This window comes from Gavia stellata, chromosome 20 (genome assembly GCF_030936135.1).
Source record: "Gavia stellata isolate bGavSte3 chromosome 20, bGavSte3.hap2, whole genome shotgun sequence".
Lineage (NCBI taxonomy): Eukaryota > Metazoa > Chordata > Aves > Gaviiformes > Gaviidae > Gavia > Gavia stellata.
Window position 1 is genome coordinate 9,920,567 of NC_082613.1, and position 24,454 is coordinate 9,945,020.

Genomic DNA, 24,454 nt, shown 5'->3' on the forward strand with positions numbered 1-24,454 from the left:
AATCTAAGAGAAACATCAAAGTTTTTTTGTAATGGTTTTCCTAAGAGAGACAATAAAAAATGGGTATTGTCCTTCCATGCAGCATTAAGACTCAGGATAAATGAATCCACCCACAGCTAAAGAAAGCCCCATTTATTTATTTACTGAATTGTCTAGTCAGTTGAGCTGTTTTATGAATCAGCAATTGCAAATGAGTCATATGCAAGTTCCAGCATCAGCCTCCAGGGTGACACAGCACCACTTGATCCCTGGGACCCTGTACAACACAGGACCAGCTGGGAATAGTCTTCAGTACAGTTTCTTCAAGGCAGTTATCATCCAGGCCACGTGTTTTTCACTCTGCTAAATCTCTCCCCAGATGTTAGGAAGAAAAGCAAAGCAAATCCTAAAGTGGTATAGACACTGCTTAAGCAGGGCACTGAGGTGTCTCTCTAAATTCAAGAGCATGCTTAAATATGGTACTTGAAATATTACACTGCACACAGACATAACTGTTCTGATTAACCAGGTTCTGTAATGAGCTATACAAGCTGAAGAAGAAAGCAGATATACTTACTATAACTAGTCCTGTTTTTAAGTTGCCAGTTGATTGCACATCCTAAGAAACCTTGGCTTTAAATAAATCTCTCCAATAACCTGAACATGTGTTAGTATTTGACAGAGATAGGTAAAATCTGAAAGACAATTGGTTTAGACAATGCAGGTTTCAGAAATTTAAATTGCCCAGTTGGAAAACAGGTTAAGTATTGCCAACATTAGCCAAGCTTTTAGCTGACACTAGTAACTACATCAACAGAAAAAGCAACTGATTTCCGATTACACTGCCTGGATCTCTGTAGTCCAGGTGCTGCCTGTATCACACAGTCACACTGACTTTGTTTTATACAGGTCCAATTGTCAAGAAGCCAAAGAGGTCAGAAAACAGACCTCAGTTTAATCTCTGCTGTGCAGAGTTCCTGGAGTCCACCAAGGGGAAGACTCCTGGTCTGATCCACACCTCCGCCTGCCAGAGATAATCTGAGTGCATTGCATCTCATGGATGCAATGAGTCAGACACATCTGGTGCAACCTGCCTACCAAGTGGCATAGAAATTACTGTTTCAATGTTGTAAGCAAAGCCTGATCCTGCTGGGTCCTACCTACCAAATAGGCCCCATTTGTGCCGGCACTTCCCCGTTGTCACTGGGTCTTCTCACTTGACCGAGCATTTGTAGGACTAGACGCAGAACAAATGAGTCCCAGTTTCTGGGCCCTCCTCAGCTTTGGAGCCACATTGCCTCTTGAAATTTACCCATTTCCCCTTGTTTTAACAGGAAAAAGGTAGTAAATTGACCCTTGTAAATTAATAAAGTTACAGCTAATCTACAAAGAAGCAGATGTTTATTTGCAATAGGGTACCACTTAGGTGATGAAAACAGAGGCCTTACCTACAATTAATGTATTTCCACAAGAGATTCAAGGCCTCCCATCTGCACAAATTCAGTCTCTGCAGATGATAGCTAAACACTTCACAGAACATTAAGAAGCAGCACAGAAATATGGTGCAAAATAGAGCTAAAACCCAAAGCATTGACCCAAACTCACAGAAGTCAGCTCTCAGCACTAGAGGGTCCTTTTTGTGACCGTCATTTCTGAGTGCAACTAGGAAGCAGCATGTAGTAACAGCAGAGATGAAAATAAACAGAACCTGTAACACTACCTCACCTGCTTAACAGCTTATTCAATTGATAAAATTTACATGACAGAAATGGTCACATTTGTTTTCTCAAATGAGAGCAGAAGCTGTCACGGGAAGGGGAAGGCATTGACCAGTCAAGCATTCATGTTCCTTGGGCAAAACCAAGTCACCAAGGCACTCTGCACTTTGCAATTTAGTAAATGCAAAGAGAAAAAGATTTTGCTTTATTTTACTTGGAATAAGGTGCACTTAAGTTTTTTCTCTCCTCTAGAAATTAACTTTTTTACTATTTCAACACTATTTCAGCTCTACACAGCTTTGAATTACAGAACTCTGGGAGAAATTTAATTCACCTCCTCAAAGCACATTCCTCTTTTCAGTGCACAGGCTCCTACTCAGATCCATGAAAAATGATGCCATAAATTACAACATGAAGAAAAATCTTGTAAACAAGATAAAGAAATTAAGTGTGTGAGGAAAAGATTTTTTTCCCCTTCACTATTAAAGCGTGGTTTATATAAACAAGCTGTAAAACTCCACCAAGGTATTTCCAACGGAATTTAGTTTTCATTGCTAAGAAACTTGCTATATTGTTCTTACAGTAACTGTAGGAAGTAGCATAATAAAGACCCCCTAGTGGCTTCTGGAAAGATACGGGGTAGAAAAAGTTTGATCTAAAACAATTCAGCAGATGGAGATGTTTCTAGACAGCATGTTCAGAAGACTGGAGTGTGGGAGTCTTTTATTTCTTATCAGTAAGGATAATTGCATGAAAACAGGAGTTTCCTGTTATTCTCATAACAGAAGGTGCATTCTTTTGTTGATGAAAATCACAATTAGACACCATGGAAGTTGTAACAGTGATACAAGCAGAGGATGCTAAGATTCGGGGAGAATGGGTTAACTGCATCTCCGTCAATATAGAAGAAACTTTCAACAAGCGGGTCAGTCATAGACACTTAGACACAAATAGACACACAACTGGCTTGAACTGCTTCCTGGTCAACCTCAAAATCACCCTTGCACATGCCCTTTCCTGGTAGGTCTTTCACTCATGTGCTATGTGCTCACTGTTCATGCAGAAATACATGGACAATCAAATACCTAATTCACTTGAGCTATTACCAGTTTCCGTGTGTATGTTTGTGTTAAATAACTTGGTTGTCCATGCAACAGCAAACAGGCTGACAATGCATGTTAAATGTACAATAGATGACACCTTTCAGCAGGCAGTATTTGGCCTAAGTGGTCAGTCTGTTAGACAGGAGTTGTCTGAAGCTCAGTTTTGCTTCTTGCCTTATGTATAATTTATAGGACCTGCCCTCCAGACTACACATTCCCTTTTCCAATGGACTCCCAGTATGAGGGAAATGAAGATAAAAAAACCTGTGAGTTTCTCCTAACACTTCCATTGCTACAATTCTCTCTACAGGGCTACTAGCCCCACCATCTCTCAGGGATCCTATACAGGTTTAAGGATCAGGCAAACCTACAGGAAACCACAACTCACCAACAAGCCTCTCACCCATGGCTGAATCCAGCAATGCATTCCTGGAGGCCTGAGAGATCCTGTCTTCTGTTAGCCTTGCAGACCTCCCATGCAGCTTTATATCTTCCTCCTCCCAGCTCTTGAGCCACAGTCGGGGGAACAACAATGCTGTGATGGATAGACAGACTCCCATCGTCAGACTGAGGGAATTTCTGACAACACACAGATAAGGGTGAGTTTTCCTCTTCAGTGTGAGGGAAAATCATTAGGCTCATCCATGTATAGGTCCCTTTGTCAGATTCCCTGTCACAATTCAGAAAAGGAGAAGGCAGCTCATGGGAGATTGTGACCTTCCTGTTTTGTTTAAAGAAACAAACAAACAAAAACACAGCAGGGGGAAGAACCCACCAATGCCACTTCCAGCAGCCTGCAACTCAGAGCAAGAGAGGCTACCCACTTGTCACTTGGAAGGAAAAGGCTGCATGACATCTCTCAGGCACCAGGCTGTGACATCCTTTGTGCCTGTTGCAGCCCATCCACATAGCATGGTGAACCCTGCACCCAGCAGTTTGCCACAAGTCTGGCAGTCACACACAGCCCTGATTCTGCTTCCTGTCACTGAGGAAATCCCTCTGTGCTTCCCCCCTGCTCTGCTCTATTCCTGCAAGTACTTTTCTCCAGAGCAGGAAAAAAAACCCCAAAAGGCAGGGAAAAAACCCCAAAAGGCAGGGAAAAAACCCCAAAAGGCAGGGAAAAGAACAGCAAGGAACAGATTTGTATCTGCTTTATAAACTAACAAGATGACTCAGAAGTTGATCCCTCCTCACCAAGCCTTCCACTTGCCAAAGGGCTACGTACAGCAGGTCTACCTGATCAGCTCCACTAGAAAAAAGGCCAGGTTTGCGTGCAAATACATTCACCAAGTAACTGTAATTCATTTTGAGACGTGAGACCTCATCAGCATCCCTCTCACCCCTACTGATGTTGCTACTTACCTTTACAGCCAGCAACCTCACTCACGAGGACTTCAACACCACTTTGGTACCCAGCATATCGTCCATGATCAGAGGAATGACTGGCACGGAGTATGTGTCATAGTTCAGAGGAGTGACAGAGAGGGTTTACAGAAGGAAATCATGACCAGCAGCACAAAATATGCGTCACCCTCATGAGACAACAGTAGCTGTTGTGAAGCATATGCCTGATGTACAAGTTTAGGTAAGCTAGGAACCAACAAGAGATGCACATTGGTGTTAGCACCTTTGGCAACCACCTTTTTCTCCAGGCAGTTTTCTCAAGCCCTGCTAAGGCGTTTCCACAGCAACATAAATTGCTGACTAACAAAACTTCTCAGACACTTCCAGTCCTCCTCTGTAGATTTCCAAGAAAATTGCACCTATAAATATCCTGCTGTAAAAAAGTGACAGTGAATACTCAAAGGAAAAGTCTGCTTTGAACTGCTGGTATCAAGGGCCTGATCCACATCCACTGAAAAATGGATTCACTCTCGACAGCCCTTCCTCTATGAGTGCTATATCTCAGGGAAGAAATAAGGTTTTTATCTCCTCTTGGTAGACAAAATTCTTGCAAACATGAATGGAGACTAAGCCAGTGTAATGTGTAACAATTACAGCAACACTCTCGTGAGCCTGCAGATGGTCTGCAATCATTTGCATGAGATAGCAACCATCTTTCTTCATCAGCAGGCCATTACATTCTCCATCTGGATTTGGGAAAATTGGTGGGGGTAAGGCAATGTGCTGCAGTTGTGCAGCACAGAGAAAGTACACATACTCCAAGCTGCTAAATAAGGGCAGAGGTAGAGCTTAGTGTTTCTTCTCTCTAAGAAATGGTATACAGAAGTTAGCTGCTGCCTACAGGCCAGGCTCAATCCTGGACCAATGTGCAAGCATTCCAGCTTCTGTGGGAGGATCAAAAGCACAAACCTCACCCTTTCAATTAAAGAGCAGCCCTGAACCAGAAGCAGTAGGCTGCTGAAGACATTGCGGCCACCCACAGCGGGAAACATGAGCGTGTGTGGAGCGGAAAGCGTGTGTGTGCTACTCCAGGCCAGCCCCTGGGTGCTGACACACCACCCCACCTTCAGAGAGCAGCTCTCAGGAACAGCCTTCAGGGAATCCATCTGGGCAAGCAGCACTGTGTGGGGCTGCATCTGCTTACCTCCCACCCTCATGCACCAGCTGAGCCTCCTCAGCCTGCTGGAAGGACACCTGCCACCCTGTCGGAGATGGAAAATGTGCCTTGCTTCTTCGTGCAGTCAATGCTCAGACCACATCTCCCAAAGTCTCTCTGGCCCTGGACATCCTCGCTGAGGAAGGTTACATAAACCCAAGGGAGTCTGTGCCAAGTAGAGAAATAAGGACAGCCCCTGGCTTTAGTATTTGCTTTGAAAAAAGACTAAGGAAGTCAAGCTTATTCTCAGCACTAGAGGGAAGACTTCAAGGTGACCCAGCCACAGCATTCAAAACTGAACGGAGCAAGCAACAGGCACAGCGAAGTGTAGACTATCCAGTGGACATCTTTCTAAATATAACACTAAAGAGATCAGGCAAATTCTCAGGTAACACAGACAGAAATGGTCCTGAACCTGTTTCCATGAACCCAAATCAATCTTAGGGAATATAATGGAATTGCTTTGATTTACACTATGAATATGGTCTAGGGCAAAGAATATTTTTACCCATCACCAAGACAACTCTGTTACTACCTGCAAGCTGCCAGGTGTTTCCCACCCACATAATGAAAGACTTGAGCCCATTTCAGTCACTGGAAGGCCTGCAGCAGTGGCCACATCCAGTCCTTGCTAGCCTCACATTGGCACTGAGCAGAGAAACAGGTGAAGATAATTTCTTCAGACCCCAGAGTATCTGTTTCTGTGAACATGAAGAGAACCATCTCCAGCGCTTTTCTCCAGAGTTTAATTTACAGTGGAACAATCTAGAAGGCTTTAGCACCAGTCTCTGGTAGGTATCAGAGGGCAAAGGGGAGATTTTAGTGGTGTGTGCTGGGAACCTTGGCAGAAAGCCAGAGCTCTCACTGTCCCTTCTCCATTCACCCTGTTGAGAGAGCACCAGTCCTCCTTCTGCACAGTGGGCTGAACCGGAGCATCAGCCAGGTGGTCTGAGCAAGAAAAGTCACAGCAGGGAGCAGAAAAACATAAACTGCAGTTTTCTGCAAGATGAAGGCTGCCAGAAGACAGCCAGTGCAGTGCCAGAGGGCCGAGGCCCTATCTGCACCCTGTGCCCCACGCTTGGATGGGAAATTGCCTGGGAACCCCAGGTGCTACAACACAAACCAGCAGTTCCCACAGTGCCAAAACAGAGACTCAGGCTGAACCAAGACACTTGGCTTCACCCCACCACTGCAAGGGATCTGGCAAAAAAGGGTAGAAGAGGAAACAGAAGTCTATAGCTGCAGAACATCTCTTTAAAACACCAGATACTGTAGGAGAAAGAAACCCTCTGCTTCAAAAAAAGTCTTCCCCTTACTGCCTGTGGGGCAGTCTGAGTGTCCTGAAATCTGGATCCTCCTAGAGCAATCACAAAACCAAGTTTTGCTTCATTGCTGTCCATGATAATGTCTAGCCTGTCAACACAGCTGATGTGTCAGATAACTCAGTCTATCACTGAGCAGAGATGGAGGCAGAAGAAATAATGCAGAGTAGAAGCAGCAATGAGTAAATGGACTTTGCTATCCCATAAGCTAATGCAGCCGCTTAACAGATGGGTCTAAAGAGAATATAATAATCAATTACCACGCAGACAAAAAGATGCCTGGGTCTTTGGGAATATAAATGTTTAACCTCTCATTGTGTATGAAAACATGTCTATTAAAAGCAACATTAGACAGAGAAATAATCTGTGCTATTTTCCTCTCAAATGCTCATGGCACCAAGAAACAGAGCTGTTTGAGAAAAGTAAACATTTGCTTAAACATACCAGCCTAGTGAGTGACTCCAGATTTCAGTTTTAGAAAGTTACAGAAGTATACAGCATTGTCTGTTCCTGCTATAATTGATGGAACGGACAATCCTGTATTCATCCCCACTGCCCTGCTCAGCCACTTCACAGCAGCAGAATACGAGCTCTGGGCATGCTGTGATTATCCTTTGCTGGCCTCTGAGAGCTAGTAGGAAGTTCTCTGTGCAGAGAAAAAGCTGTAAGTCAGCCTTTGCCCAAATCATACCTCATGGCCTTCATCTCCTCATTCAAAACACCCAGCAGACACACTTAGGAGTTAACCAGTGCCTGCAGAAGTCAGGCAAGCAATGGTGCAACAAATGCCAAGGACAGCTCTGAGGAGGAGAGCTGCAAATTGCTTTAAATTCAGTGTTAAATGCCCCCCCCCCAAAAAAAAACTTTTATCAAAGGGCTATATTAAGAGATTTCCAAATGGGGTGATCTTACCTCCATGCTTGGTATAGACAATAATGTTTGTTTGATGGTTTCTCTATTAACTGGGAGGCAGGCCTACTTCATTACTTGGCTGTAACACAGTTGTACTAGGAAGTCCACTGCAGCTCAAGATTTTGAATGGCTTATAGTTACACACAGGAAAATTACCTGAGCTCATAGCATACCACATTGTTGAGAGCCCATAGCTGGCCACAGTCAGGTTCAGCCAGCTCTCCATTACCAAGGGTGTTTGGAGAAGCAGCAGCAGGTTGGATATCCCATATAACAGAAAAAAAGATGTTACGGTACTAAAGGACGTGACCCCCAGCCTGTGTTTACCAGCTGTGCCTACCATATAACCTCATTTTCCTGAAACTCTGTCCAGACAGACTTTTGGTAAAGGCAGACACGATCACATTTTTGAGCGTGCTATGTGGGAATTTGGAGCAAAGGTGTGGAAGGAGTGCTGGGGGATGCTTTCTAGACCCCAAACTAGTTCCAGGAAAAACATCATAGAGACAGACATAAAATGAAGCCTAAGGTGCCCAGCTGTTTGCAGGCGTATCAGAAACTCCAGCAGAGGAAAGCTTTGAAGCAAAAGCCTATCAGTACAGAAGACCTCCTCCTCCTCCTCCTCTAAATAAAAGCCTCTAACAAATTCAGATGTTACTTTTGAGATTGTCTCCACTTTGTCACACTTGTTCTTACAGATAAGCTAATGACCACTGGTCCAGAGGTTCATTACAGCACACTGCTATAGTGACAAGGTGAAAGCATCCTGACTACACACAGAACAAATCAAACAAATGAAGTTTGATGCAGAAACCCCCATCCGGCCCTTTCTAAGCTTTAGGCAATGCATGCACACAGCACCCTCTACAGCTGCCAGGTCAGAGGAGATCTCCAGACTCAGCACATCACATGCAGTTCAGTTCCTCCATCTCACTAGCCCCTGCACAGAGACTAGAGAGCATTCATGAGCTGCTCACAGTGGATCAGTTATCTTCAGATAGTTTTCTCTTCCATCCCTATGCATATATGCAATAGCAGGAGTGCTTGAATCCTGATCTGAGGAACTTTTCTTGGAGATAATAAAACATGTTCCAGCTACATCTGACCTCACAGTTCCCACTGGACAAGCACACTCTACTCCCTAAAGCATGCTTGCTGGTAGGTATGCTCATTAGATTATGAAAGTAATGGTATTAGCAGCAGTTCTGATCCCTCATCAATATGTTGTTTCAAGAGATTATGGTGTTTACATTAATTAAATGAGAAAAATTTCTACCCAGTTTAATGGAAGACTGCTTTAAATGCTGACTAATAGCTAATTTTCCATCACTGCTGTTTCCTACTAAATATACATGCTAAAGGCAACTATCAGCTCAGATACCAAATCCTCTCCCATAACCACTGAAACTGTTATTTATGCTTTCAAGTAGCAGAAATACCCTCTAAACTTGTAGTTGCTGCAAATAACTTCCAATCCATTAGAGTATTAATTAGGCTGTTGCTACCAGGCAGTAAAAATAACACAGCAATACTTCAAAATGCTGCAGGAAATCATTCCTTAAACATTTCCTCAGCCTGTTATGCATGCCTCAGCAGATGCCTCGCCATGCCATACCTCACCCTTCAGCTACTTGGAGCTGAATTGTCACTATTGGGCTAGCCAGCTCACTGCAGCCCCTGCATGGGCATGCAGCTGCTTCCAGGCAGCAGCCCCTCAGCTGGTCTTTCGCATGTATGACCCATCATTTACAGGCTTCCACAGGCCCAGAACTAGCACCAAAGGAACCTCCAACAGCTGCCAGGTGGCCCTGCTCCTCAGGAACCTAAGGATGCTGCAAGGGGATTGGTTTTTAACCCCATCCGTAGTGCACATACCTGCTGCTGCACTACTTCCCAACAGAAGCACATGGGGAACAGCTACTTCCATCATTAGGCCTGGGGTTTGAGTCTGAACCTGCTGTCTGAGACACTGCAGGTTAATATATATCCCAGTTCTTCACATCAGCTTGATCTGAAGGGGCTATTTACTTCATTTGCATTGCCAGTGGGGTGTACAAATGCTACCAGACCAGGACCTGCATGAGACATCTGCCAAGGCCTGTTTGACTGTGCATCATGCAGACACCACTCCTGACTGCCAGGCTAATGGGCACAGCAGATGGAAAATGCCTTCTCCCTCCCTGCAGAACAGACTCGCCACCATTCAACACGTCTGCGTGTGCAGACATTGCACAGCACAGGTGCATTGACAGAGTGGTTTTTTTTTACCCCTACTGAGACCAGATGCATACAGTCAATTGATCTGCGATATGAAAGTCAGAGGTACAGGAAGCAATACATCTTAGGACTCAACTACCTCTCTGGTATTAGGAAATCAGGTATTACAAAAGCCTTTAGCTTCCTCTTTTTCAGTGGTTCCCTACTTCAGCACATCTGTACAGGTCACATTTCATTCTCTTGCTCTGCAAACCTGGAAGTTTGCCAAACAGCATCCAGGGGAAGGCTGCAGGATCTGAATGAACATCTGTCACTAATTCTCTCTAGCCAGAAGCACAGTCATTCCTGCTAGCTGAACACACTGCACAAGGGAACTGTCCAAATCCTCACAGAAGCTGACATCAGCTTCCCTTCCTTCCCAGACTGCTGTCACTTTTCTGTTAAGACTCATGTATGGAAGAATGTGCAAAGCCAGTGAATTGCCTGGGAACATGCTAATCTACACCTTTTACCAGGCCAGCTAAGATCCCCACTGAATTATGTTCTACACCAGCTGCTCCCCCATCCAGGATCTAAGGGAGAAGCTGAAGGAGAGACCTTGTTTTGACAAAGTGCAGACTACGCCTCTCCCTTTGGTCCAGAAAACAGACCTGTTGTCAACCTTTAGCACCCAGCTGTTACAGAGAACTGTGCCTTAGTGCTGTTTCCTGCAGCACAGTGGCAGCCACAAGTCTCAGCTAAGCACTTTTACTTCAGGCTATGTGAAGCCATACTGCTATGAGATCGTGCCCCTTTCTAGCTTGAGGCAGCAGGCAGCTCCATGTAAGAAATCACTACACAGAAGCCCTGTTGCCATTCAACTCCCAAAAAACAATTAGGAGATCCAGAAATTGGCTGTTAAAGGTGTGTAAAGAGAATTTCTGTCACCAGCTGAATTCACCCAGTACTCAGATTTTATTACAAATAGTCTCTGAACAGTACAGAAAGGCAGACAGCACTGCAGCACACAAGATGCCCCTTCCCCACTTTACAGGCTCCCAATGATACGTTACTAAAGCTTTCTGGATGCCAGGGTAGAGTCAAGACTTCAAAACTCCCCCTGCCCCTCCTTACACAGAAGGCCATCCTCCCATACTTGACAACTGCTCTCTGAGGAGAGACTTCCTTACTTTTAATAATTGTGGTAGGATTACATTAGCTGTCAGGTGGCAAGTGCAGCCCTTGCAGACAAAAGCATCCAATTAAACATGCAGCAAGTTCCAGAATCCATTACAGTTAAATGCCTCATAACAAAGGAAAGAAAAATATAACATCCTCTGTCTGTAAGTTGGCAGGACACCAATTCATCACTCCTGCTAGCTCTGAGAAAAGACCAGAGCTGTTGCAGGGTGATGTGAATGCTGTAGCTTGGACAAGGAATCACAGGCAGCAGCATGGAGAGGGACATCATTAGCAGAAGACAGCTTTCTGCTAGTACACTGAAATCACAGCAGGTCCCAGGACAACTTCTGACAAATCTCAACCTGTCAAGAAAACAGTCAACACTTCGTCAGTCCACTCTACCACAAACAGCAAATATACAGCTTTCAAAACCGCCCCCCCAAACTGTATTAGACAGCAAGGGTTGCTCTGCAAACAGCAAAAACTTCGTCACTGCCAGACACTCTAAATAGGATGCACTCTTAAAACTGCATTGTGGGAGCTTTTAGAGTAGTACTTGACAAAAGCCTGGGGGAGCTGACTGAGCAGAAGGTGCCAGAGTAACATATTTGGTCAGCTCTACCTGCTTCACCCTCTGGCACAGACCACTCATACTCCTTTTGAATTCAAGAGTGCCATACGGAAAGGTCAATTTATGCTCTTCATAGATGCAAGCTATCAAGGAGACTTCAGCCTCCTTGGAGACAAGATAGCTGCACAACAGGCACCTGAATAGCAAGACAAGGCTGTAACTGAATGAAGCCAGTGACAATAGCTGTTTATCCAATGAAGTACAGTTCTGTTAAACACATTTTCTAGAGCATTAGTGAAATCCTAGGCAAACAGCTAAGTTTTCAGAAAGTGCCACATCATTGGTCTTCTGTAGAAAAACAAATGAAGAAAAAACACGAAAAGCAATCCCCCTCTTGCAAATAGACACATTGCTAGAAGCTGACTTTCATCCACACTTTTCCAAGGCACTGAGAACCTCCCATTCAGAGGGGGGGGAAAAAAACCCAAGAAAAAAAGATCAAGAACAAAAGCTCCCCGACTCTGTAAGAAGCACCTCACTTTAACACTGCTTAAATGGGGGAGAACAAAAAAGCTATGCTTATGCCCTTAAATTGAAACCTGTCAGAGCTCTCTGCCATTTACTTGAGATCTTTTGAAAGCAAGAAATCTTTCACTTTTGATCCTCAAGTCTTTTACACGTCACATAGTATTATACAACCACTGTTTCTATGATATGTGCAGACAGCACCCTCCAGTGCTGCCCACCCTCAAAGCATGCAGCACACATGTAGTTTCCCTGCAATAAAGGTGCAAGGGCACGTAGCCTCAATATACAGCCACATGAGGAACTGAAGCATCTTGCATCTGTGGAATCAGTCAATCTGGCTAAAACAGAGGTTTGCATCAGCATTGCCAGTCTGGTGGGGAAAAAAGTCTGAAGTCATCATGACATATGCTGTTCAGCTGAATGTTGAAAGGCAACCAGTGACATTTGAAAAATCATGTCCATAACAACTGACAAGGTATTAATCCCTGTCGGAAAGATGGTAAAAGGAAACCGAGTATTTCAACAGGTGTTGATACTCAGGTCCAACACTTAAAAGGGTCCCTGCTGCAATGCTCAAATGTACACATCTGTCAAATCTCCAAGGCACTAACCTGTCAAAGCATTGCAGAAGCAACTTCCTTGCAGAAAGGTGTTTTTTCCCTTTTTTTATTTAAACCAGCAAACATAGGTGGATCAAAGACTTACCATTCTCCCCTGCCAGAGGGGCTCATATGATGGAGCAAGCCAGGCAACTGCCCTCATCATGCAATTCATCACTGTCAGCTACAGCCACCATATCCTGTCTCCCAGAGGCTCATCACACCCTCTGCAGAGCCCTATAAGTAAAGCCAAAGGGAACAGTTAGCACCAGGCCCTGCCAGGTGTGGGACACAGCAGCACTTCCCTGCTGGTGCATCAGACATGATCTGGCTTGAACAGTGAGAAATCAACACTATCGCTCTGATGGGGAAAAAATTCAGTCATCACTTACACCAGCAAGTCCCCAGGAGTTAGGTGGCTGCACACCCACAGCAGCTGTGCCACACTCCCACCTCACCCGGCAGATCTGCAAAGACTGAGTGAACTAATGGCAGAGGAAGTGGTAAAGCCATGCACACATACGGCCACCACTGAACTCTGAACATCTGCAATCCCCTCACAGGACAGAGCTGTAAACCACCATCCTGCTCCAGCTCAGCCTGCACTAGTACAGCTTGCAGATTCTTCACCCTACTAGCTCCTGTTCACTACCCACACCTGCCACTTTGGACATGCTGAAACAGAAGCCACACAAGGCACAAAGGACCTTGTTGCAATGCTTCTGCACAAGGAAAACATCTGTGCTTTCACCTCTACAATATCTAGGCTAATGCTCAAATTTACATGTCAGTCAAGTCTCCAGGGACAAAGATTTTTGGAAACACCTCCCTTGCAGAAAGGTATCCCCCCCCCCCCGCTTTTTTTCCTCTAATTTAGTTTAAGCCAGTGATCAACAGTTACTTTAAGGACTTACCATTCTTACTCACTAGAGGTTCAGGCATGGTGGAGCAAACCAGGCAACTGCCCTCATCACGCAATTCATCACTGCCAGCTACAGCCACCATATCCAGTCTCCCAGAGGCTCAACACACCCTCTGCCTTTGCAGAGCCCTATAAGTAAAGCCAAAGGGAACAGTTAGCACCAGGCCCTGCCAGGTGTGGGACACAGCAGCACTTCCCTGCTGGTGCATCAGACATGATCTGGCTTGAACAGTGAGAAATCAACACTATCGCTCTGATGGGGAAAAAATTCAGTCATCACTTACACCAGCAAGTCCCCAGGAGTTAGGTGGCTGCACACCCACAGCAGCCGTGCCACACTCCCACCTCACCCGGAAGACCCATGGGCAACAAGTGAATTCATGCCAATCCTTCCCCAAAAAGAACTGGCTCGTTAGCATGCTCAAATATAACAGAAAAAGAGGAGGCAGGCAGAGATAACAGGTTAGGCACTTTCACAGGCCCGGCCTTTATGGCCTTGGCAGGCTCCCGCCATCCCAGAACAAAGGCAGGAAGTTGCACATGCAGCAGTAAATGCCACGGAGTTGTCAGACTGCAGAGGGAACAGCTCAACCATGAACACCACGTGGCTCATGCCATGAACACTGCTGCACACCTACCAGCAAGGGGCAGGGCAAGAAAACTCCAAAACCAGCCACTCCTCCAAGTGCCCACCGCAGCCAGGCCAGCTCTGCCCCATGCCAGGGCTGCAGCAGAGTGCCGGCACGTCTCCAGTGTGGCCAGGTCCCCAGCTGTCCAGGCACCTGGCAGGGGCTCAGAGCCGTCAACCCATCACCCCTCCCAGAGTGCAGATTTCTTGCCCTGCTGGACCTGCCACCCTGCATACAACAGGAGTGAGACAAGGCACGAAGGGTCTGGCTGCAAGGCTTCTGCAGGAGGAAACCCTCTCTGCTGCCAGCTCCACAGCATCTAGGCTAGTGGTCAAACCTACGCATCTGTCCAGTCTCCAGGGACACCAACCTGACAAAACACTGCAGAAGCAATTCAGTGACTCTTTCGAAATATAAAATATATATATATTTAAACCAGTGAGGAACAGTTACTTTAAGGACTTACCATTCCCACCTGCCAGAGGCTCAGGCATGGCAGAGCAAACCAGGCAACTGCCCTCATCGCACGCCTGCCCCCGCCGCATCAGGTCTCCCAGAGGCCCAGCACCCTCTGCCTTTCCAGCGCCCTAGGAGCGAAGCCAAAGGGAAGAATTAGCACCGGGCCCCGCAAGCGCATGGGGCACAGCAGCGCTTTCCCGCTGGTGTGTCAGACACAATCTGGCTTGAACAGTGAGAAATCAACACTGTCGCTCTGACGGGGAAAAAATTGTCATCACCTCCACCAGCGAGTCCCCGGACGCCCCACGGCTGCACTCCCGCGGCGGCCGCGCCACGCTCCCGCCTCCCCCGGCGGGTCCGGGTGAGGTCGTGGAAGAGCTTCCCGCGAAGGGCGGCCACTCATCGGGAAACACCGCAGGAGCCCGGAGAAAAGCACCTGGGCACGGGGCCCCCGAGGCTGAGCGGAGAAGAGGCGGCCATGCCGCCAGGCCACGCGGTCCCAGCCGCTCCCTCAGCGGGCGGGCAGGGAGGGGACGCCGGCAGCCGCCAGAAGCCCGCTCAGGCAGGGAGGGCCGCCAGGAAGGGGCAGAAGGGGAAGGCCCAGACCCACCAGTTCCCCAACCACCCCCGGTACCCACGCCACGACCCTCACTCACCTCACGCAGGCCGGAACAAGAGGCCGCCGAGCCCCGCGCGAGGGCCTTTATAGGGGCCGCGGCCCCGCCCCGGCCCCGCCCGCGCTGAGGCGGGAGGGCGGGCGCGGGCGCCGGCGCCATGTTGGGCGGTGTCGCTCGGGCTGCCCGCGGGAGCCGCCCCCTCCTCACTGCCGCCTTCTCCCCCGGGAAGGGGTCACTGCTCCCAGGGGAGGCGATGGGTGGAGTCGTCCGGTCGCCGCTCCGGCGGGCTCGGAGTCGGTGAAGGGAGAGGTGGCGTGAGGTGCGCCTGGCAGTGGGGGCGGCTGAGCCGCCATTTCGCGGTGGAGGGCAGGACGGGGCGCTGGGCGTGCGCGGCCGCACCGCTGCTTTCTGGACCCGTTCACTTCATGGCGGTGCGCGCGTTTAGTGCCTGTAGCCCGCCCCAGGGCCGCTGTCGTGCCCGGCTTTCACGTGAGGAGACGTGAACGCGGGCGCGGCGGGTGGGTGCAGCCGGGTCCCCCGTCCCCGCGCTCGGAGGCGGGCCCCGCGGCTGCAGGCCTCCCGCCCGGCTGCGGCACCGCGGGGCGGCCTTGGCTCCCGCTGTGGGGTCGGTACACGCGGTATGTCACGCTGCAGGGGAGGTCTGGAGATTGAAACCGGGCAAGTGCTGCGTGTGCCCCGGGCTTGGGGCATCAGTACGTCTAACGTGCTTTGCCAGGATGGGCGAGTGTGGCTTTGGAAATTTAATTTTCTCTTTATTCTCTTCTTAGAAAGAAAAAAACCGGGTTGAGAGATGCTTGGTGACTTGTCCAAAGGCATGTGCAAATGCAGTGGCAACATCAAGCCTGTGATCCAACCTTAATCCAGAGCAGGAACCCCCAAACAGTTAATTCGAGGACTACCCACTTACACCGCTGTATTTCTCCCAGCTCAGGATCCCTGCCGATGGGCGGCTGGTTTCAGCTCAGGTTTGTGTCACTGGGGGGATGCCTACCGCCGTTTGGGGGACACGTCACAGCAGCAGTTATTTTGCTTTTAGGTGGCCATAGACAGGCAAAATACGTTACGTTAAATAGTTTGCCACTGAGCAACGTGGAGGAAGGAATAGAGAGCAAAGGATGTGTCTTGAATGACAACAGTCTGGCTTGTAATCTGAGCACTGTCATGTGCGGTGATTTTATAGCTATACATTCACGATGGAAACAGGGTGTGGATCCAGTCATCCGTATCTAGTGGAGACCTGCCACATTATGCCCTTGAATACACATTGAAGGTATTTTCAGCCTCCTACACTTGCATGGAGTGTGTGCATCCATTCATGTTCAGAAGGGTCAGCCAAGCACAGCATTTCCTCCCTCACCAATGGTCACTGTATAGCAGGAGGTGCCACCATATGATTCAGAAATGTTCTGCAGCCATGACTCCCCTCCCAGCACCTCCTGGGGAAGGTAGGAACTTTTGTTGCTAGAATAAGGGGTTGAAATGGAGACAAAGTTTGAGGCAGGGGGACATGGGGGTAAGGCAGAAAGCCATATGCTAGTTTTGCATTGGCAGGGCGGCCTTTTGGGTTAAACACAGGAGTTGAACAACCCCGCGTTCTGCAATAAGCAGCTCTGGTCTAGACTAGCTCAAAATCATGTAATTGCTTCATGCTTTGGGTTTTTCTGTTTGTAAAATACACAGTGGTTATGCCAAGGCACCAGGCAGAGCTGTTCAGTTGCTCACTCTGAGTTGTATGAAGTGTTAGCATGTCATATCCGTGCTTCAGCAAACCAGCTGTTACTTTGGTGTCGAGCTTCTACTAACCAAACAGGGATTCAGTTACAAGTGGACCAGATCAAGCTGATTGCCAGGTGAATACGTCCTGTGGGACCAATGGAAGGGGTAGTTCAAGGATCATACTTGAAATGTGACAAAAACAAGAAAAAGCACGTGGTCAATTTGTCAGCTAGTTTGCAAACATACAGCCAAGGCTCTGCAAATCTGCCTAGAGAAGCCACATGAGGTATTTCAGACCCTCTGAAACGAGTAAGCCTATCTGCTTTTATTCATGTCCTTATCTAGCTGTATCTGCAGACTTACATACTGCAAGTACATATATAGGCCTTACAGTATGTTTGGCATAACTCAGCTACCATTAAAATGCATTTTCCAAATTAAATGTTTGTAGGCAACTAATTCTTGAAAGCAGCTTATCAAACAGGACTTGTGGAATAAATCTCAATCCCATTAATCCAAGTTCCAGAACACCAAAAGATGAAAAGACAATCAAAGGAAGGACATTTTAAGAGGATTACAGGGAAAACTAATCTTGTTACACTGCAAACCCATGTCACATGTACAATGGGAAGGGAACTGTAAATGTGATTTGTGTTGCCTAGCTTGGCAAGGAAGGGAAAATGGGAAGGTCTGGGATGTTAAACAGCTGCAGCACAGCTTAGTATCGAATTTATTTGATTTCAGTGGGTTTTATTCTCCTTGGCAGAACAATGTTGAAAATTTCTTTAGCTAGATGAGTTCTTCAACTCAGTCAGGGCTCATTGTAGCAAGGCTCATTGGACTGAGGAAGTTCCTCAAGGCGGTAAAATTCAGAACATACTCAAGTCCCAGTTCTCCTTGTTTTTCACTTGTGGAGGGACCTCTTCTGTGGGGCATTGCTGGCCAGAGCAGCCAGCTTTGCTTCACAGCCGATTAGCAGGACTTTTGCCCGCAGGACACGCGTCTCCCACAGGACAGCTATGCACTTTTCTTGCACAGGGTGGTTACTCACTGCAGCCACAGGCAACAGCGTGCTGGGCTGGGCAGGGCCTCTCCAGTCTTGTGTCCCTGTGTTTGCTCTTGTATGAGTCATGCAGGAGCAGTTACTCTGTCTAACCTTACAAGAGTGGCCAAAGCGAAGGTAAAAGGTCAAAAGGCAGTTAGTCACATGCATTTTTTTAACAATGCCACAACTTCTGAAGAATGCTTTTGTATTATGTGCCAGCCTTCACAGGGACGTGTTTTCAGCTTCTTCCAAATGCCAACACTGAGTGCTAGCACAGTATCATTCTTTTCTCCAGTCCTGAGGAAGGGGAAATTTGATGATAGAAGAAATGCTTTTGAATTGCTAAACAAGACCTTGTTAATCTCATGGGCTTGTTAAATATTTCACATGCCAGCATCCAACTGCTACATTGTTATGTTCAGGGTTTTTTTTTTAAATCAGAATTGGATATGAAGAAATCCAAACTTTAATTGGGATGCAACCTCTGACTTCCCGACATAATAACCTAAACTGAAAACCCAGCACCAGATGCCTCCAATATTCAGGAAATTTCTAATACAGATTGCAATTCTCCAGCATAAGTTTTTGTAATAGAATTTAAAAAAAAAAGAAAAGGTGTGCATCAAGAAAGCCATGAAAAGATCTCTTTGAAATGTTGGGTCAGCAACTTCACTGTAGAGCACTAGGATAATCAAAATAAAAGTCGGCACACTGCCAGGGTATTGAAAAAAATCTGAGCATCTGCCAAATCATACACACTCGCCTTTTGGAATATGAAAAATTCCAAATGCAAAATTCACAGAATGGATTAAAGGGCAGTAAGAAAGAAACTGCCATAGTTTAGTTGTGGAGCCAGAATTTTTCTAGCCCGCAGCTAAAACTAGAAATGAAGACTGTGAATGACCCAGCTGAGTTTCAGCAAAAGAGACCCAACAGGGAGATGTATTCAGATTTACCAGTTTAATAGGCCTATTTGCACATAAATGAAGTTGGTTTTTTTTTCCTACAGACTGGCAAGGGTTTCCTTCCAAAAATGATAGAAAAGCATCATGGCAACATTGTGACTGTAGCAGGAACTTCGGGCCTGTTTGCAGCAGCAGGTTTAGAGGTCAGTAGCTGTGGATCACCAGGGACACACAGAGATCCCAACATTCATTTTCTGATGAACACAAATCTTTCCTGGAGATGTTGCAGTTTTTTACGGTATGACTGTGGCAGCAAGTCTTAGAGTGAGCCAGAGTACTCCACTTTGCAGGACTGGGTCCTTTGCTGATTTTATGCATCTGTTCAGATTTAGCCTTAAAACTGATCAAAATGTCTTAACAGTTTTTCCAAGCTCAGATAAACCATTTAAAACATGGAAACAATAAATGCCTGTTAGACGAGCAACTGCCTTGTTAACAGCTTTGTACTGAGGATACAGCAATTTCTGATGCTGCACGTCACCAGTAAAATTTTGCAAAATTATTGGCTAGAGTCTGCAGAAAACATTACAGGTTACTTTCTTCAGTTATTAGCAAATGAATTTTACGTAGGCATTGATGAAAGACACTGCTTTGTCAGAAAGAGATAGAGCAAAAAACCAAAGGAATATAGACCAATATGGTGTGAACTCTAAAGTGACTTTAGAAATGTGTACATACTTCTTTATCTTGCAAAAATAACAGTGTTTTTAGTCCATTTACATGGGACAAGCTTTTCAACTGCAATGTTGAAAGAACATGTGTGGGAACTCAAACACATTACAAGACTTTTCAGTTTAACTAAGATGGAAATGCTTTGGTTCAACAGATAAACAGTAGTTCAGTTCATCGGAACAGTGTATTGTTATTTACAATCAGGAAGGCACCACAAGCCTTGCTAGTGGCTTCTTGGGGTCAGGAGGTGTTGAGGTAGGCAGCACAGGACGAAGAGAAAATGCATCTCCTAGAAGCTGACCTGTTTTCAGAGCTGTGCCTGGAGTGGTCTTTCAATAGCACCATTCTTTGCATTGAGGATGACAAGATTCCAGAGTAGTCAGGTGAAGAGCACAGGACATGGAATGTTTTGTTGAAATGTGTTTCTCTCTAAGGAGAGAAAAGATACTTCCCATACCTCATGGATGCAGGAATCTGTCGATCACAAGTCAGATAATCTTAAAACATGCTTTAAGAGATATTACTCTTCTAGGAGTAGGAGTTCATGGAGAGCAGGGGAGGGGAAGAGAGTAAGCATCTTTATGAAGTAGAGAAGTTTTATCCCACTAGTAGGGAGGGAGGGATGAGCATGCCATATAGCTAAAGGCTAAAACAGTTTCCCAAAAGAAAGTGCCAACAAAAAATACTGACAGACAAGAAAATGGGAAGTAATGGCAGCATTCACAAGGAATTTGGAAATGCCCCTCTGTGAACCACAAGGTTCATTCCCTTCCTGGGTAGCCCAGAGGACCACAGGCTCAAGTGCTTGCAGATTCAGTATTTGTAAGCTTGTGCACATTCACGGTTTGAACACTTGTCACATGCTTGTTTGAAGTGGGACTAGCTTGTTTAATGTCCAGCCTAAACAAAAAGGCACCACATTCAGCATGTGGCAAAAGACCATTAAAATAATTGAAGTTACATCCAGCTGGCTGATGAATGACAAGAGGTCTGCATTTGAGCCAGTTTAAGTATCGCTTTAATCTAGGTACATCTTCCCTATCTGCATACAATTACGGACCAGCAGAATGGGGAGGGGCTAGACAGTAAAAGCTCTTAAATAACCTTTTTTCTTTTAAATAAAAATCAGCATTGGATTTTTACATCAGCCCTTTAGCACATGGAAATGCAAGAAGTTAAAACACTCACTGAAACAACAGTTACCTTTGAAGTCAGCACAGTACAAGAGAAAGCACAACAGTTACTGCTAAGAATGCTTAAAAGAGATTAAACGTATTTAGCCTTTGTGAGGTTGAAATAGCATATTTTCTTCAAGTTTTTATCCACTTTAGTAATTAAAATAACTTGGTGGCTCAAAATTTTAATACATAAGCTCCTCTATCTAACAAGCTTTAAAGAGAATTTATAAACTTTTTACGCAAATGCAGTGGCAGTTTGTAGGACAGTTATACTGAATCTTATTTACAACAAACTACCGATGAATTAATTTTTCCAGTAATGCCTGCCTTTCCCAATTGTTTCTGCTAGACAAGAACTAAATAGTCATCTTGGTTAAAACCAAGCTACTGTGTGAAAACAATGAAAGCAATAGTTAGCAATCAGAACACAATATATATCCCCTACTGTGACATACTTGGTTGGGGCTTCAAAATGGTAGCAGCAGCAATGTGGGAGATTGCACCCACGATAAAATGGGAAATAGGGATTAGTGTCTGTAGGGATGCCTGGTTGTCCCCAGACAGATTTTGCATTTGGACTTTGATATGAAACCTGTTCGAGGTTTTGTCCCTTAACACAGGGTTGGGATTGCCTTCCTTGGGAGCACTAATGTCCCTTCTGCGGAAAAAAAAAAAAAAAAAGAAAAAAGAGAAAAAGAAAAAGGCATTTAAACTTAAAAGACTATCTTTTGGTTGGAAATAGTAAAGATAATGAATGAATGGTAGCAGAGGATGAAAGTACTGAAAGCATACTCTGTGAAGGATATTTTCTGCATCATTAATACAGGACATTTAAAACATCCTCTATTAGCAGGTTGCTAAAAATACTGTGAAATTGGAAGTGGGAGAATGAAGTTTAAAAGCGCTATAATTTCATTTCTAATCAAATACAATTTTTTTGCATTAGGATACTGCTAGCAGTATACAAAATAATTCCTTTTGTCAGAGAATAAAATACACACTTGGATAGTATTATTTGCCATCTGTATGCTTTTATTCAGTTCTAATCCAGAGATTAAATGAATACCCTTGAGATTTTAATTTGCTCTGACAACTTAATTTTTTTCCCCAGTCTCCTTCCATGGGATGTTCAGGTTCTTGCTCAGAAGTTCCTGTGTATTAAATAAGTGTATGTATCCAATCAGCAGATAAAGGGAAGCAATACAGCATGTCACAGCTACAGAGATGAAGTGGAATATTTTCAAATTTGTAACCACCTCTGGATCAGCATTTCTTTGAGCTTAAACAGAGGAGGCATCTAAATAAAATCACTTAAATATAGAAGCCCTTAAGGAAGATATTACATTGATTCACACTTATGCTGTTGGTTTCTATCTGCAGACTTTCAAAATAAAAGCAGCAAACAATGAAGTGGTTGCTTCACAGAACAAGAAGATTAGTGAAATGGTATACACACATCCTATCCCTTCCTGCAGTTAGGCACTTATGGAACCTCTACCATTTGTCTTTATACATTATGACAGAATAGAACTATTTTTAACTTTCATCAGTGGGTTAGAACAGAATTTTGGTTTAATCCTTAGCTAACATAATAATTGCAGCAGAACTCCAAGTACAGCTACATTTAACTCTGATGTATGGTACTAAAATTTGGCTAGAGAATTGAGAACAAGAATAACTACCCTGCTGACTCCAGATTCCCCAATTAAGTCCTTTCAGACAGGATTTATCCTAAGGAAATATCAGCTGTCTACATCCTAAAACAAAACAACAAGTAGTTACAGGAATGTATTTTATATTATGGAACAGACAGGTATCACAGTGAATCCAGGCTGCTTCTCATTCTGTAGGCACATTTTAGCTATCCTACAGGTAAGCATTCCCAAAACTAAATTTCGCACAAATCCATCCTGAAACCAAGAACAATGGATCATGAAAAGTCATGTTTCTTCCTTTGGGGAGTCAGGACTTCCTACTAACAAATAAAATACTCTGCTTTAAAAAAATTCGCTGACCAATTTTGATTGTTCCCCTTTAACTTTCACGTGATGCAGTTTTTTGTCTCAAGGATAGCAAACTGACCCATTCAAGAAAGCAGGTAATACTCCAAAATCCCTGGATGAACATGGACTACCTTCCTTCTTGTACACCAACTTCAGAGTGCAACGTGTTCCTTAAAATAGGAGACTTGAGCAGCAGTCTTGGTAATGCAGCAGTGGAAAAGGCTTTATTTGTCAGGTTTCATATGCAGCACACTGACAAAGCCACTCTTCAGATTCTTACACAGGGTGTTAAAACGAGACATTTGACTGCACCTCTTCAAAGAACAGTGGCGCAGTATCATTCTTTTGACAAGAGCCACTATTAAGTGCAGCTGTATACTTGTAAGAATAAAAAAAGGAAATAAAAAAAAGGAAAAAATAAAAAAAAAAGGAAGGAAAGCGATGCAAAAGCTGCTAGAAATTAGACATTGGCTTAAGGCTTTGAAATTTGAGAAAGCAGTAATGAGTGCTTTCTTTCCAATACCAGAAAATAAAACATGAAGACTGGAGTCTGTCAAAGTCTAGACATGTGAGGGAGTACAGGCAGACAGGACATTTTCTTTGGTGAAGGAAAATGTGTTACCTGCACCATCTGGCCTCTGCTGATCTTATTTACAAGCTGAACTACTGGAAAATGAACATAGTATTTCCTGAATCTGGTTTCCAGACTCCTCAGCTACTTCCTTTCAGCCTGTATGCTCTGCATTTGGAAGTAGGATGGGCAGGCATTAGAAAAGGTCCAAATTAGCAAGACTGAAACGCACTGAAATTCAGTGACGTGTTCTGCTGCGTCACATCTGTCCCCCAGTGACCTGTCTCCTCGGGAATCGCCCTCAGTTACAAGTTACTAAATCAGGAATGGAAGCCCCTTAGGATCAGACCTCCTTCCTCTGCATTTTGAAGCAGTGGCCTAAGGGCAGCCCTACTTGCAGAACACTGGCTATATGATTTAAGAGGCTGGGGTAATAACGTGGTAAATTCTGAAAAGAAACAAGATCACTCTCAATTGTTGTTAGCACAATAGTTACGAGCCTGATGGATTGGACTAAATACTATGTTTTACTTACTCCCATTTGAAGGTGATTAAAGGGAAGTTCTCTGTAGCTGAACTGAAGTGCATATTTTGAGTGCAAAATTTCACAATTTACTAAATGTACAGCAGACTCTGGAACACTCAGATTAGGACTGCCATATTGCCAAATACTTTTGGAGAAACACAGGAAAAAATGCATTAATTTACCAAAATGTTTGTGGTAATTTAAGCAGGGTCAAATAAGATAATGGGGAGAAAAATGCATGGTAAAATCTGCTTGTGGGAGAACAACCCTAACCAATTAAGTTCTGAATATGAGAAAGTAATTTTGGAACAGACCCTATACTTAAATTTTCTATAATGGGATCATTACTGAAAGGTGTGGCATGAAGCCCAAGCTTATGTATACTGATACTCATATTCAGAAGCTCCAGCTCTTTCACTTGCAGTCAAAAGGTTTCTTAAGATCAAAAACAAAAGTAAAA

The 24,454-nt window shown here is 45.0% G+C and overlaps 1 long non-coding RNA gene and 4 other non-coding genes across 5 annotated transcripts; all 5 read right to left on the bottom strand.

The window, feature by feature from the left end:
• Window positions 1-10,759: 10,759 nt before the first annotated feature.
• LOC132318756 (uncharacterized) lies at window positions 10,760-14,772 on the bottom strand. Its single transcript, XR_009484383.1, has 4 exons — window positions 14,688-14,772; window positions 13,585-13,721; window positions 12,777-12,907; window positions 10,760-11,334 (listed from the first exon to the last, which is right to left on the bottom strand). It is a non-coding gene; the product is annotated as an uncharacterized LOC132318756 (long non-coding RNA).
• LOC132318825 (small nucleolar SNORD12/SNORD106) lies at window positions 12,385-12,480 on the bottom strand. Its single transcript, XR_009484406.1, has one exon. It is a non-coding gene; the product is annotated as a small nucleolar SNORD12/SNORD106 (small nucleolar RNA).
• Window positions 12,978-13,068, bottom strand: LOC132318822 (small nucleolar SNORD12/SNORD106). Its single transcript, XR_009484403.1, has one exon. It is a non-coding gene; the product is annotated as a small nucleolar SNORD12/SNORD106 (small nucleolar RNA).
• LOC132318823 (small nucleolar SNORD12/SNORD106) lies at window positions 13,792-13,882 on the bottom strand. The gene has a single exon (XR_009484404.1). It is a non-coding gene; the product is annotated as a small nucleolar SNORD12/SNORD106 (small nucleolar RNA).
• Window positions 14,773-14,879: 107 nt separating the features above from the next.
• LOC132318824 (small nucleolar SNORD12/SNORD106) lies at window positions 14,880-14,968 on the bottom strand. The gene has a single exon (XR_009484405.1). It is a non-coding gene; the product is annotated as a small nucleolar SNORD12/SNORD106 (small nucleolar RNA).
• Window positions 14,969-24,454: the final 9,486 nt, after the last annotated feature.